General features: G+C 40.0%; 1 protein-coding gene across 1 annotated transcript in view; it reads left to right on the forward strand.

The window, feature by feature from the left end:
• Nucleotides 1-4,718: 4,718 nt before the first annotated feature.
• The window catches only part of LOC126199361 (transcriptional enhancer factor TEF-1), an 835,913-nt gene continuing 826,488 nt past the window's right edge, over nt 4,719-14,143 (forward strand). The window contains exon 1 of the mRNA XM_049936232.1: nt 4,719-5,108. The gene's annotated coding sequence lies outside the window, so the exon portion shown is untranslated. The remainder of the gene's footprint in view (nt 5,109-14,143) is intronic.

Here is a 14,143-nt window from a genome sequence, read left to right on the forward strand (position 1 = left end):
GTTACAATGTCATCGACGAATTTCAAGTTTTCTAATTTCCTTTGCGAATTAGTCCTCGATCTACTTTATTGCTAGCTCTTTACAGGGTGTTCAGAAACTGCTCGTTCGGTATAATGTAGAAGGAAGAGAACATCAAAACGCACATATTTAGTTATTGAACATATGATCGCTGACAGTAATTTATATTATTAGGAACAATGTAAACAGAAGTTGGTCTAGACTGCTAACTTCAGCAGTGGAAGTCATAGGTACTGCTCGAATGCTCGACATTGGTTCGTATGCACGCACTACATCGTCGGACCATTGATTGCCGTGTCCGTTCGATGGTACCAGCAGCAACGTCAGAATTAGAGACGACATAGCGGTTTGATTCACCAGGTGCTTCACGTGTCCCCAGAGAAAGAAATCCAGACTCGTGAGGCCAGGTGACCTGAGTGGCCAGGCCACAGGGACACCTCGGCCGATCCACCGATTCCTCACAGCGCAGCTGAAGTGGGCTGGAAGTGCATCCTTTGTCTGACATTGAGGTACATCCTCCAGTAGTTCTGGCAACATACGTTCCACGAAGATGCGATCTCTCTGTCTGTAGACGCGGAATGGAAGAAAGTACGATCCAGTCAACCTGTCACCGAGAATGCCAACCCACACGTTAACACCGAATCGCTGTTGACGCTTGCCTATGAATCGGTGTCCTACCAAGCAGACCCGAGAGCTAACAATCTGTACACAGAGCAATTTCTGATGACAGTACACATTACCAGTCAGTGACACCGAAACAACAGCTTAACGTCAGCACCACTAACAAAACGTTTCCTAACATTAAAAGCTGATTTCAGGGACTTTAAGTTCATCATCGAAATATATTTGTTTTGATGTTCTCTACCTCTTATATTAATAACAAAGGGGATTAGCTGCAACAGTGTAATTCTTATCAATTACTGCCTCCCTTTCATGTCTTCGACTCTTATTAACTGCTGTCTAGTTTCTATAAAAGTTGTCTATAATCTTTCGTTGCCATTACTTAATACCTTCTACTTTCAGAGTATATTCCAATCCACATAGCCAGTAGCTTCTTGCATCGTTACAAATACAATAAATGTCAGTTTATTGTGCATCAGGCCATTTTCTAAGGTGAGCTTTAGGGTTAGTATGGCCTCATGTGTTCCCACATTTCTCCGAAACCCAAAACTGATCTTCCCATATGTGGGTGTCTACCAGTCGTACAGTTCTGGAGTAGATTACTGATATTAGTATTTCACAGTCGTGATTTATATAAAAATAAATTTATATTTGGATAAAGTTAGAAATTTGAATTCCGTGAATGACACCACTTACCGCGTCGAAAGAAGCACGTGAAAATTTATTCCAGGCCCAAAAGAATGTGAGCCTCTCAATTTGGCATGAATGGCTAGGCGGAAGATTAACCTGACCGCCGATGGAAGTAGGAAATCCATGTTCGGTTCGTTCTCCTGGCACAACTCTCCAACTATCCAACAAAACGTCTAAAATAATATTGCTAATGCCTGAACAAAGAGCAACAAAGAATGTGAATTAAATGCAACCTCTAAATTTGTGGAACTCTGATTATAGAAGCGTTGCGCAAGAGATGGAAACCCACTTGACCACGGTAGTGAAAGGTGTTGCAGAAAGTAACCAAACAGCTCTGTACAGGTGAATTATCCTCAAAACCATTGTCAGCAAACTGATTCGCTTCCACTTTCGAAGCGTCCAAAGTTAAAGATGCGTCGTTCTATGGGTTAAGGCACTTGTCGAGTCAATGACAATTATTACATTGTTGAAGCAATGGAAAACTAGGGTGTGGTGAGAGATTCCTTAAATTTCAAAAATGTATGATAATAGAGATCAAACCTCGAAAAATCGTCAGTGGACACTAGATACGAGGTATCGAAATTCTTAGGGGAATTCCGCAAGGTCACTCATCTTCCATCATCCATGTCACTGTATGTGTACGATTGAGTCATTGCTCTATTTCTTAATTTGAATGTTTCAGAAAGTAAGACTATAGAATGAACATAGTCTGTAGGCCAACATAAATCACAAGGAGAAAGGATTTATGAATGGCCACCGGAAATGGCGGCAGCAAATCTTGGATATGCCCAAAACAAGGCAGAGGCCTAACGAAAGAGAACAGAAACAGAAATCTGTATAATTTGTGTTATCCCTTTAGAAACACTGTACCTTGGAAGATATTTGCCCATATCGTTGAGAATTTCATTTAATATCGCAAAAGAAGTTTGTCAGCTCTTCTTGTGAGAGGCTAATAGACATTCAACGCAAAGCTACAGAAGTCTTCAAGAAGACTCGAGCAAATATCCAAGACCATTCAGAAAGTATGACAGTATTATTATTTTAAATAGCAGAAACAAGAGATTTATAAGAGTAAATATATCTTCAATAAATTTAAAGTTGAAACATCTAAGATCTTACCTGGTTAAAATTAGCTACATGAAAAGACTAGCTAAAGAGTATTTTGTCGTGAAATAACAAAAAGGAGTTGGAGGAAAAACAGAATGAAGGTAAGGAATGCGCCTAAACATTGGAAAAATATATGGAATAACATTAGTAACAAAGCGTTAACAACAGATATAAAGACCAGCTGTTACAGCGTAGTAAATAATATTGTAACACATAATGCCACGCAGTATTCAGAGGAATGTGAGCAGTTTCTGCCTCGAACATGAATTGGCTGGTACTATAACTCACCGTTTTACAAGGAAAGGGTAAAGCGATGTATAGACTCTAAAATGTCATAAGGCAGACTTTCTCAGAAAAAAAGACTGAAAATGCATCACTACAGTGTAACTTACTCCTCTGTATGTGATGTACTTTCCAAAACAAAAGAATGAATCTACTGTGAAGCTATACGGTAATTTTGTAACTGCTTTATCCTTAAGAGTTACTGCGTTCCATCGAGGGACATAGAGCGATATTAAGGTGGAACATGCGAAGAAATAACAAATACAATTTTGATGATAGAATATGTTGAAGACCGAAATTCAGTAGTCACTGGGAATCAAGCTACAACACACATTCTGCAACGACAAATATGGACACTGATGGACTCCATGTACTCTCGAGATATTTATGTATGTCATGGCAAATTGGCAAATGACCACGTGAATTGAATTACATTGTGCTGCGTGACTTCTGTTCATTATCTTTTTTTTTACGCTGTGATGTGTGCATGAAGGTTACTTATTTGAATGCAAATGCAATTTGCAGATAATTTTTGGGAACTCGTGAGTTTCATTATGTGCTTTAGTTAATTTTGTGTACAAAAAAGTAGTAGTAAGAATAAGGTTTACGCGACTGATCATGATAAGCTGGAAATTCGGATCCTGGCAATAATTTTCATCTGACACATAAGAGGGGGGATTAAGACGTCTAATGCTATAAGTGGCAGGATTCTCGAAATTTTTGTTTCGTGCTCTGATTACACAGAGATTAGGGTTTCCATTGTGCCCTTAAATCCGTTAAGATAAATGCCTGGCTACTTTCTTTGAAAATGACACGGCCGATTTCCTTCGCCACTCTCACAGAACATTTATTTTTTAAGGACCTTTTTTTGTAGTGAAAATACTTCACATTTGACAGAGAATTTCTGCATAAAAAATATTGTACGAAGCGGAAGTAATTCTTCTGTTAAGTCTCAGATCTACTCAAGTCACTGCATTTAGACAAACATATACATGAAATGAGAAGGTTCAAATTGCTTTTTTTTTTAAATGTTTGTTTCGCTGAATATAATCTTAACTCTATATTGATGAACCCTCGTAAAATTTAAGATTGCAGTGTGCTACAAAACAGGACATTTTGTACTTAATTTTATATGTGACATACCATTGGAGATCTAATAAATATAATTAACTAATGCGTAAGCTACAAATTAAGACTTCCTATGAATAAAATGTGGGATAGTAAACCTTCCATGTAAAATCTTCCTCCATTGGTGTCCTAGGTTTAATCTCGTACTTACAGTGAAACGCACAATGTGTCTGCTAATAAGGCAACGGTTTTTAACACTTTTGTTACATCGTAAAAGTGCTATGCGGTGTGAAACGAAATACAAACTGACGAACTGCGACAAGTCATCAGACGATATTTAAAAGAAAGGCAGATTGTGTGTGATTCTCGTTCAGTCATGTGTGTGAATTATTATAGGCACTATTTCTAAAATATGAGTTCAGGAGGTAACAGTTACGCTATGAAGTTTCACAGCGTTTCTTCCAGTGCGCTGCTGCAGCTTGTCGGTGCAACGAAGTGGCTACCAATACGTAAAGCAAACGTTTCACCTTTGTCTCTGACGTAATGCTACGTCACAAAGTGGTGGGGAGCGAGGGCGAGCAAGCGTTGGATCAAAATACAGATTCTCCAACAAGCCGCCTGTGACACCATATGCGCAGACTGGCTGCGCAGTAGTCCTGTGCGTTGTCTGGATTCTTTGTGCCATTCTTGGCATACCAAAATCAGACTTACTCTTCATATTTACGGACCAAATACCGTCCTAATTTCAAGCAAACTCGCCGAGGAGGTGTGGAACTTTCCCTCTGGTAAGTAATTTATACGTTTATATCGTTTTAATACAGTACATGCAGTGTATATGTAGAAATACGAGCCAGAATGCTAGCAATGTGATCGCGATTCCTCCAATACTTTACATACTTGTCATGTTTGCCACTACAAACTTCCGGCGACGGTGAGATAGAGTGTACGGTGCGCCGCGGCAAAACGCACATTTGTGGTGTAACTAGATGACTTACTCAAAATATCGTGTGCTGTTTTGGTGTGTATTGATCGTACTGTAAGCAGTGTTAAGTGTGGTTAATAGGAGAGAAGTGAGAAACGTAAGGAAGAAAATTTCTAGCAGTTCGGCTGCTGATGCAAGAAAACGCGCTCTATCACCGATCGTCGTCGCAGGCGTATTATAATGTATTTATGTGATGTAGTCAGTATACATGTTACCGTGGTGTTATACTGAGCCTCGTAACGTTCAACAAGGTTAATTAATTTTGCTTACGAATTATGATATGTGTCAGGAACGAGCTAAGTGTATGTAAACCAGCTGGATTCAGCCAACGAATAAACAAGCAAGTATCATTTACATCATGTAATATATTGATACTTAGAATACACGTTTAGTATGCAGCGATCGCTTTGTTTTCATATATGCGTAAATTGCCGTTCGCTAAAGCAATAGTAATTACTACTAAAATTATGAAAAATGTTTTTCTTTGATTCGTGAAAGTTTTTTGGTTGTAAACGGAGTATATTTTCAGTGACATAGCATGCAGTATTGTGTTCATCTTCGTTGTTTGTTTATTTACGTCCATAGAATTGTTTGGAACAGTGTTTTTGATAATTCTAAGCCATCATTGAGGGCTTTGAAAAGAATGTAATGATCTGCGATGTGATCGAAGTATTGACTATATTGTTTTCGTACATTCTTTTACCTTGTGTGCATTTTCCTCCAATTTTTGACATAAGTGAGCTACTGTACATGGCTTATTTAAATCATGTGTTTTGTTGACATTTCGAAATCTATTATTTTTGATAGGGAATACCTCAGTGTAATTGTATTTTCCTTTTTTTATTAAGCGGAATTTTCCTCTCATTCAACCTTTCGTAATCTTAAGTCAGTCTTCTTCTTTACCCAAAAATATTAATCTTTTGAAATCTGTCACCATACGGTAACAAATAGTAGTACGTGCGTACAGCAATTAGGCAGATATTCTTAATTCTTTGACGCTTTCAGAACCCGTTGAGCAATTTATGCGTTTACCTTTTATCAGGATCAAAGCAACTTAAGGACTCTTGACTAGAATTGCTAAAGACTATAAAAATAGATTTGTCAGTATTGCTTTGCTATTACTGTCTTAGCTCGTCGAATGATCTTTAGAAAGCATTGCCTTTTCGTGTAACAGCGCTTGAGAGACTTTGGCAAGCAGCACAACGCTTGCTCACCCAAGTTATCTTTAGATGTAAGCAAGCGCCAGCACAAGTTATTTTGGGAGGGGGCAAAGCTGAAACATAGTGTAACAAACAGAACAGCATGGCTGCATGATGCCGGCTCGAGTCCCCCCTCCCCTCCCACGCAACTTAGAGCGCGCTTTGTTTTCTGCTCCCGGTTACTTCACAGGTTGCGCGTTGTGTGTCAAAACGTTAGGCGTGGCTCGATTTGTCGACGCACGTTCGCACCCCCAGTGTTTGCTTTCTGATACTAGTAGCCGTTTAGCTCCTGTATAAACTCATTTGTCCGCGAAATGCTGTACCGTTCTAGGAAACATTTTACTGTTGCTTCTCATGAAGCAACACTCATTTCATGAACTTAAAACGAGCATTAACAACTGCTGACTTCATTCGACGCTATATCGTTTGAGCGAAAATGCCAGTTGCCTCTTACCCGACAAAGTACTGTGATTTTAAGTGATAAAGGCACTTTCTGTCATTCGCGAGGGTAGAAACAACAGCATGGTGGGAATGTAAACTTCATTCGCTTCGTTCCAGAACACGTTGTCAGCCAGTCTAAAACAATGAAGCCTGCAAACAGTTTTGGTTTTCGTTATCATTACATTTCTCTGTGTGGACTACAGTGTAATTTGATGTATAGCAACTGCCGTTTGCGAGAAACGTCTTAACGCGAAAACAATAGAAAAAAATATGCGGAACTAATCGGCGCGCGCTGTGTGTGTGTGTGTGTGTGTGTGTGTGTGTGTGTGTGTGTAGATAGTTTTGTACAGTGGAAAAATTTCAACTGTGCCCTAAGCCACTAAATAACAGAACAAAACAGTACAGTTCATATTCGCAGATTTGTAAAAGATATTTTAAAGATGCGAAGGTTGTTATAGAATATAATTTTAGTTAATATGGTTTGTCGCATGCGTCTGTAATTCAAGGTTTACCTTGCACTAAATAATGCTAATAGTTACTATTAAGTAGAGGTTGGTATAGTATCTACGTTGTGGGCGAAATAAGTACTCTGTGTAAATCAGAGTTGTTGACAATGACATAAGGTAACACTGGCGGATGTACGTGCGGTGCAGTTCTTACGTAATCTGTATAGTCACTAGATATGTGTCGTTCGTGTCGATAGTGTTAGAAAAGGTACGAACCGGTAATTAGCGGAGCAGCTGAACACGGTCAGGCTATCTTACTATCTGATCGATGTTTCATTTCTTGATAGGTGGACATGGAATAGAGTAAGGAATATACGCACTGTATAGACGTGCTACGCAATCTCTAGGGTGCCGAAAGCTGGAGGGGGAAGGGTTTAATTCGGGGTGGAAATCTAAAAAAACTTCATAAATTGTGTTTTTAATTCGTTGATGTTATTAGTGATTTTTTCCTCCTGTCCAGCTGAATGTAAAAGCATTACTGTCATGACCATGCAGACGTCAACCACCTAGGGCATTGCTAACAAATGTAGGAAACATGCAAATTCCATGTGTATGTGAAGTGTTGCCGGCCGGAGTGGCCGTGCGGTTCTGGGCGCTACAGTCTGGAGCCGAGCGACCGCTACGGTAGCAGGTTCGAATCCTGCCTCGGGCATGGATGTGTGTGATGTTCTTAGGTTAGTTAGGTTTAATTAGTTCTAAGTTCTAGGCGACTGATGACCTCACAAGTTAAGTCGCATAGTGCTCAGAGCCATTTGAACGATTTGTGAAGTGTTGTTTGCATATTAAAAGTGATTTTGTTGCTTCAAATTCAACTCAACATTTTTAATTCTTTCAGTTCCTGTAAGCTTAAGTAGTAATTGTATTATTTTAACATACTTCGGTGAATGAGTCGTTCGGGCCTTGAACTCTTGGGCCGAAGCTGACGGATTCAAATGCAACAGAAAACTTTTTTTTTTTTTCAGGCTGTATTACAGTCAACTGCACGCCATGTCGCATGGGATACAGCCCTTATAAAAACCTTGAATTACCTTCAGATTGTGTAAGACAAAATTCACGTCTCGTTCCCAGAATGGTGTTTGGTGGCATAGAGACGGAATAAAGTTGATGAAAAAGCAGCCGCTGTACTTAAGTATGGTTACCAAACCAACTGATGGTTCATTATAATTGTTATACTAAGAAAATGTTATTACAAATAGAGCAGCGTTTTACTTACTTTTTGGATGGATGGAGGAGGGGGGGGGGGGCGGCGAGAGGAATATACATGAGTATTGGGAGTAGGGATGAGCAAAAAAAACAGTAATAGTCTAGGTGCCAAAATACCTAGAGCCACCCTAACTTGATGTGTAGAAATTCTCGCAGACGGTTCGCCTCATTGTCACTAATGTTATACTCTGCATGTGCCAGCAATTCAAATTAAACCATAAATGTGTAACGCTCCCTTCCGTAGCTTGACAGACTCAAGAGTTCATATGCAGTTCGGACTTCACTCAGATTCCGTGTGTATGTTATGTCGCAAAGTTGAGTTTTATTAGTTTCGTCGTAAAAAAAAAAAAAAAAAAAAAAAAAAAAAAAAAAAAAAAAAAACCTCCGTGCCTAATAACTCACTGAAATCCTTCATCTGTGTCATACACCTAATGATGTCGTATAAGGACCTGGTTTATTCGTTCATTTACTTTTAAAATGGCACAACAAATTTTTATTAAAAATGGTTCAAATGGCTCTGAGCACTATGGGCCTTACGTTCTGAGCTCATCAGTCCCCAAGAACTTAGAACTACTGAAACCTAACTAACCTAAGGACATCACACACATCCATGCCCGAGGCAGGATTCGAACCTGCGACCGTAGCGGTCGCGCGGTTCCAGACTATAGCGCATAGAAGCGCTCGGCAAAAATTTTTATTCATTTCTTGTCATTGTCTCCCTACCCGCACCCCACTAATTAACGGTGTTAATATGATAGCGCTTGCCGTAATGCTGTTACTCGAGAATAGCTGCTTTTAACCAAGACGTTGAATTAATGTTTTTGGAACTTTCAAAATGCTGGATTAATAGTAACCCAACTCCTGAAGTATCTCATTACTTTATAGTTTTACTTTTACAAATATATATTCCATACCACGGCCTTATCTTGGAATTTTACTTATTGTTAATAAGAGAGATCGTTTCTCAAATAGGGCTGTTGAAAACGATCACCGTACTTTGCATCGGGTCTGCTTCAGTCTTCAGCGTTGCTGGAGCAGCATTGCCTCTAGAACTAAAGTAATAGGTCAATTTCAAATTGCATCTCGGTTTGAATTATAAAAAGCCGATTTTCGTCCAACCAAAATCTCGTTTCCGAATCTGAAAATCTTTTAAGCAAAGAAAAAGCAGCAGGTTGAGAAACACTCTAATGATCGATTACTTGGCAGTCACGCATTACGCAGTACCGTTGTCTAAAGAACCACGCAACAATTATTTTTTGCAGATAAAAACTACACTTAATGGTACTCCAGTGTAATTTTCTGGCTTTCCGAACTCAAACTCAGTTGTTAAACGATCCGAGCACGTTCCACAAGCATGTGTAAATCTGCAGTCTCCTTCAGATTGTTCCAAATTGTATTGGAAGAGGGAGGGGCAGGTGGTTCTTCATCTGTATGGTTTGCATAATTATATTTGATGCCACGAGTCCAATACTGTCTCAATACATGCTTAAAGCAGGAATTGACAGAGCAAACTGCTGTGTGGTGGTGAACAAAAATAAAATATAAATAAAAATTATATTGTTATTTCGAACTTACTTAAAGAAACACATCATTGCTTCTGCCGAAACATTGCATGCTTCTAGTACTTAGAGACTTATTGACGAATAGCGCACTTCAAAGAGGTACATTAAACTTCCCTGCGAATCACCAGTAGCTGCAAACGTGCTGTAGGTACACACTCATAGAGGGGTCCAGAAAAATGTAGAAGCCAATATTAACGGAACTAAGTGACGTAAAGTTACAGTTTTTGCCCGGGGGAGGGGCGTAGGTTATTTTGTGTGTTCACTTTGAACTCTATTAGCAGCCAAACAACGTCGATGCCGCTGAACTGTTGAACGAACTACGGCTGTCACTTGCCGGTGTGATAGCCGCACAGGACGCCTCGTTGGTTTCTCGTAGCTCATTCAGTGTAGCTGGCTTCTGTTGATAAACTTCATTTTTTAAGGTCCCACATGGGTAGAAGCCAAGAGTCGTAAGGGCTGTAGACCGTGGTCGGTACTCAAGAGCTTCTCTTCGACCTAACCATCGTCCAGGTAGTTTTTCATCCAAGTAGGCTCTGTCATCTCTGTGGTAGTGAGGCGGAGCGCCATCTTGTTGTAGGAAAAATCTTTCACTTCCAAACACCTTTCAGATGGCGGTAAAATATGTTTTCCAACATATGAAGATGCATCTCACCAGTTACGGTATGTTCAAAGAAGACTGGGCCAATTAAACCTCGCGATGACAGATCACACCACACATTAACACCAGGTAGATTAACATGTTTGTCCACATGAACTTGAGGATTTTCAGGAGCCCAGTACATGCAACTTTAACAGTTTACAGTACCGTTCAGTTTAAATCGCGCCATCTCTGACCAGATAACTATCCCTGCAAACCATTCCTCCTCACTAAGCATGCCTTCAAACCACTCGCCGTACTCCATCCTTCGATCCGGGTCGTCTACTTTCATAGCGTGGAATGTATGCTTTCCACTTTGCAGCCTTCAGAATTCGTCGTACGCCTGATGGGCTTACCTCGCTTTCATGTGCACCCTGCTTCAAACATTTTTGAAGTGACGTAATAAAATGTTAGAACACAGCAGCGGCAGAAGCAGTTTGTTTGTTTTTTTTTTTTTTTTTTTTTTCGGCGAGACCTTTCCTCATGAACGTGCTGAACAGTATCATCGGCTTCAAATTTATCCCGAATAAGATGAATTGTTGCATGTTTTGGTGGCCGAGTTCCGTACACATTACGCCACTGCCGTTGTACCTCCATGTTTTCGTACTTCCATTACCACGTCAGTAAACGACTGTCTTACTTCATTTATAGCTGCACTGACATCTGCTGAAAAACGCACGCCAAGATCTGTCGAAAAAACAATGGACTATGCTACCGCGCAACTTTGCAACGATATGTCATTTTGTTCCAGAAATATTAACTATCAAAGAGGGTGTACATTTTTCTGGACTCCTCTGTATTTATATCTTTTTAGGCAATTACTGGATCAGTTCTTTGCACGAGATATTGTGAATCGTATTTCGACATTCTGGCAAAAGTTTGGAAGACGTATGTAGCGTGCATTAGACGACGAGTTAAATTTTCTGGTGTATTTTGTGTACCGGTATTTAAAAAAAAAGGACACAGTTTCGTTTTCTTTGGTTGTTTGCAACGTTGTTCTTTGTGTGTTATAAAAGCAGGAGAGCCGAACTCAGTTCCACCAGCTCCCGGTCGTTCATTTTGTGGCAGCAGTGTGGCCCCGTGTAAAAACTTCTGGCACGGAAATATATTGCCGGGCAGCAGTGGCCGGTGATGTCGTACTATGGCTGCTATTCGTGTGAACACCATGTTGCTTAACAAGATTGTCGGGCTATATCTTCGGCGATATACAGTTTTCATGGCAGTGTAAACATACATTTAGGCGTGAATACCGGCTGTAACAATCGTTACCAGTAGTAACCTCAGTGACGTAAGTGTCTTTCGCATGGTTAGATCAACTTCTGCGGAGTTCGGAACATTCAGATGTGCTTGGACGTTCAGCGATCGTGCATTGTTTGCAAGTTGTCTTGCACCAAAAGTTTCTCATTTACTGATCATATTTTGGGTTTCCGTTCCTCAGCCGGTAAAAACGGAACACTTACGTAGGATCACTTTGGTGGCTATCTATCCGTCCGTGTGCCCATCCGCTACTACTCCATTATCCCAGAAAAAGGTTAGACTTATCGAGTTGAAATTTGTGTCAAACACTAAGGTCTACCATCTCTTGGCGGTGTAAAAAATTGAAGCTTCGAAGTCAGTGCAGTCAAAAAAATGCAGCCATTTGTCTCACGTGTTTGATACTCGCAAACTGTCATCAGAACCTGCAGATGAACTGCTACAGACATTGTCTAAATTAATTTTGTACGGTACTCACAGAACGCGACTTTCACTCGAACTTGTCCGGTTTTTTAAACAAACGTTGGTGCCTTCTTCGATAAATTATAATAGCAGTAAAATGATGTATACACTGGTTCGAACTGTAGCAAGGGGTTTGTGGCACGAAACCGAAGCACAACGCACAAAGTAAAAAAACTTTAATTGTAAGCCACCAATTGATGTCGCAAAATTATTTGAACATTTATATGGTTTACCATTCATTACATGAAAATTGTTTTTAAAGTTGGTAGTTGATTGCCCCCAGGCCATAGGCGTTTATCCGAAAAAAGCATAAACTACAGGTGATGTCAATCCCACCGATGTATTTCGTTGCGCCCCAGTGCCTCTAATAAAGAAAGGTGACGTTCAAATCCGTCTGCAGCTGGAGAACAGCATTTTTTGTTTGCTGGCTGACACGGAGTGTTTTCGTGCTGTGCGTGTTGCAGCGATATCATGGGAAACTTTAAGGCGACCGGATACGACCCCACTTGTTTGGGTTACTGTTGCTTTGCAGCGTATTATGCTACCCAGTCTGCACTAGTGTTACAAAAAAATCACCTTCCTTCAGTCATGGCCTCGCACATTGTGGCCCCCTGTGTAACAATGATTACTGATGTTTACTGTTTTGGCTGGAGTGGATTATCCTAATCTTCGCAGCGAATTGTTTTTCCATGCGTGTTAGACCTGAATGGGTGCCCCCCCCCCAGCTGTAATGGCGAGAGAAGTTCCGAAAGTAATTATTCATATGCGTTTGAACGCAGCGGAAATGTAGTACTCGTCATATATATCGTCAGATATTTGTGTGTTCCCGTCACGTGTGATAACTAAAGCAAAACATGTTTGTTGTCTAGCTTTATAATATGAAGAAGTAGTACTACCTGTGGGGCATTAATAGCTTCCAATCAAAGTTTCACGTGTTCGCTGAGCAGGAGCCTGGTATCACAGAAGGACGCGACAGTTTGTGCTTAAATTTTTCAACGTTTATGTCAATCAAAACAGTTATTGCAATGCTTCAGAACAAGAAATAATCCGTTATGATGTATTGAATGCTTTAAACTGTACTGTTAGAAGTATGAATTTAAATCCCAAAACCTCTGATTTACGTAAACACTGGGGCGGGGATGTCACTAATATTAAAATATTCCAGGCCACCATGTCGTAGTCAGCTGACACATTTTCGGAACATTTCGTGCTGTGTACTCAAATAAAATTCAAGCATTGCAGTGTAGAGTGGTCACGTATCTTTGGAAATAACGATCTATTAGAGACAGAAGCTGTCTTCACTTGTCTAATGATGGCCTAGAACGCCAAAAGCTGATCATAACGAGATATAAAATGAATATTGCGGAACATTAATGGTTTATATATCAGTTTATAATACGTCCTCCAAGAGGAAACGAAAGACTCGATAAATGTTGCCATTTGTGCGTCTTAAAAATTGAGGACACGGCTTGACACCTGCTGCGTATTCCGGAGGAAGTAATTGTGATGAGACATGCTTTTACGTACGTTGTTGTCTCATGTTAACTAAGAAAATGCTTAAACTACAAAAAAATATTGATTACTACTTTGTTCCGCCCCATGTCAGTTACTGAGCTCTAAAGTTGAACTGTTATATACTTCTTTTCGATTTCCTACAGCCCCTGATACAGCTTTTCTGGATGTTTGAATAAAATGCCTCAGAAGTTTTGTTAGTGTGTGTGTGTGTGTGTGTGTGTGTGTGTGTGTGTGTGTGTGTGTGTGTGTGTTTCTATCTGAAATGAGCTCGTAATATAGTCGCTGCTATGACCTTTTCAAGTAATTATCTCCCTTTCTGCTGCCCACCACTAGCGGAAAATAACCGCGATTCGGACTCCGTTGTCTTCTGCATTAAATATCTTCGTCAGGCGAACAGAGGACGTGCTACTCGTTTCTAAATTTGTTTTTCCGCATAAAAGCTTAAAAAGTCACAAATGAGTCATATTAATGCAAAACATCGTTTTAAATGTAGCGAGCTGTATTTCAGTTGCCTTGCCTTTGGCGTAGCTTTATAAACCTAGTTTACTCTTACTGTTTTCTATGTCTGGTGTTTATATGAGCGACGCAAGAACTTC

Source organism: Schistocerca nitens, chromosome 8 (assembly GCF_023898315.1).
Source record: "Schistocerca nitens isolate TAMUIC-IGC-003100 chromosome 8, iqSchNite1.1, whole genome shotgun sequence".
Classification (NCBI taxonomy): Eukaryota; Metazoa; Arthropoda; class Insecta; order Orthoptera; family Acrididae; genus Schistocerca; species Schistocerca nitens.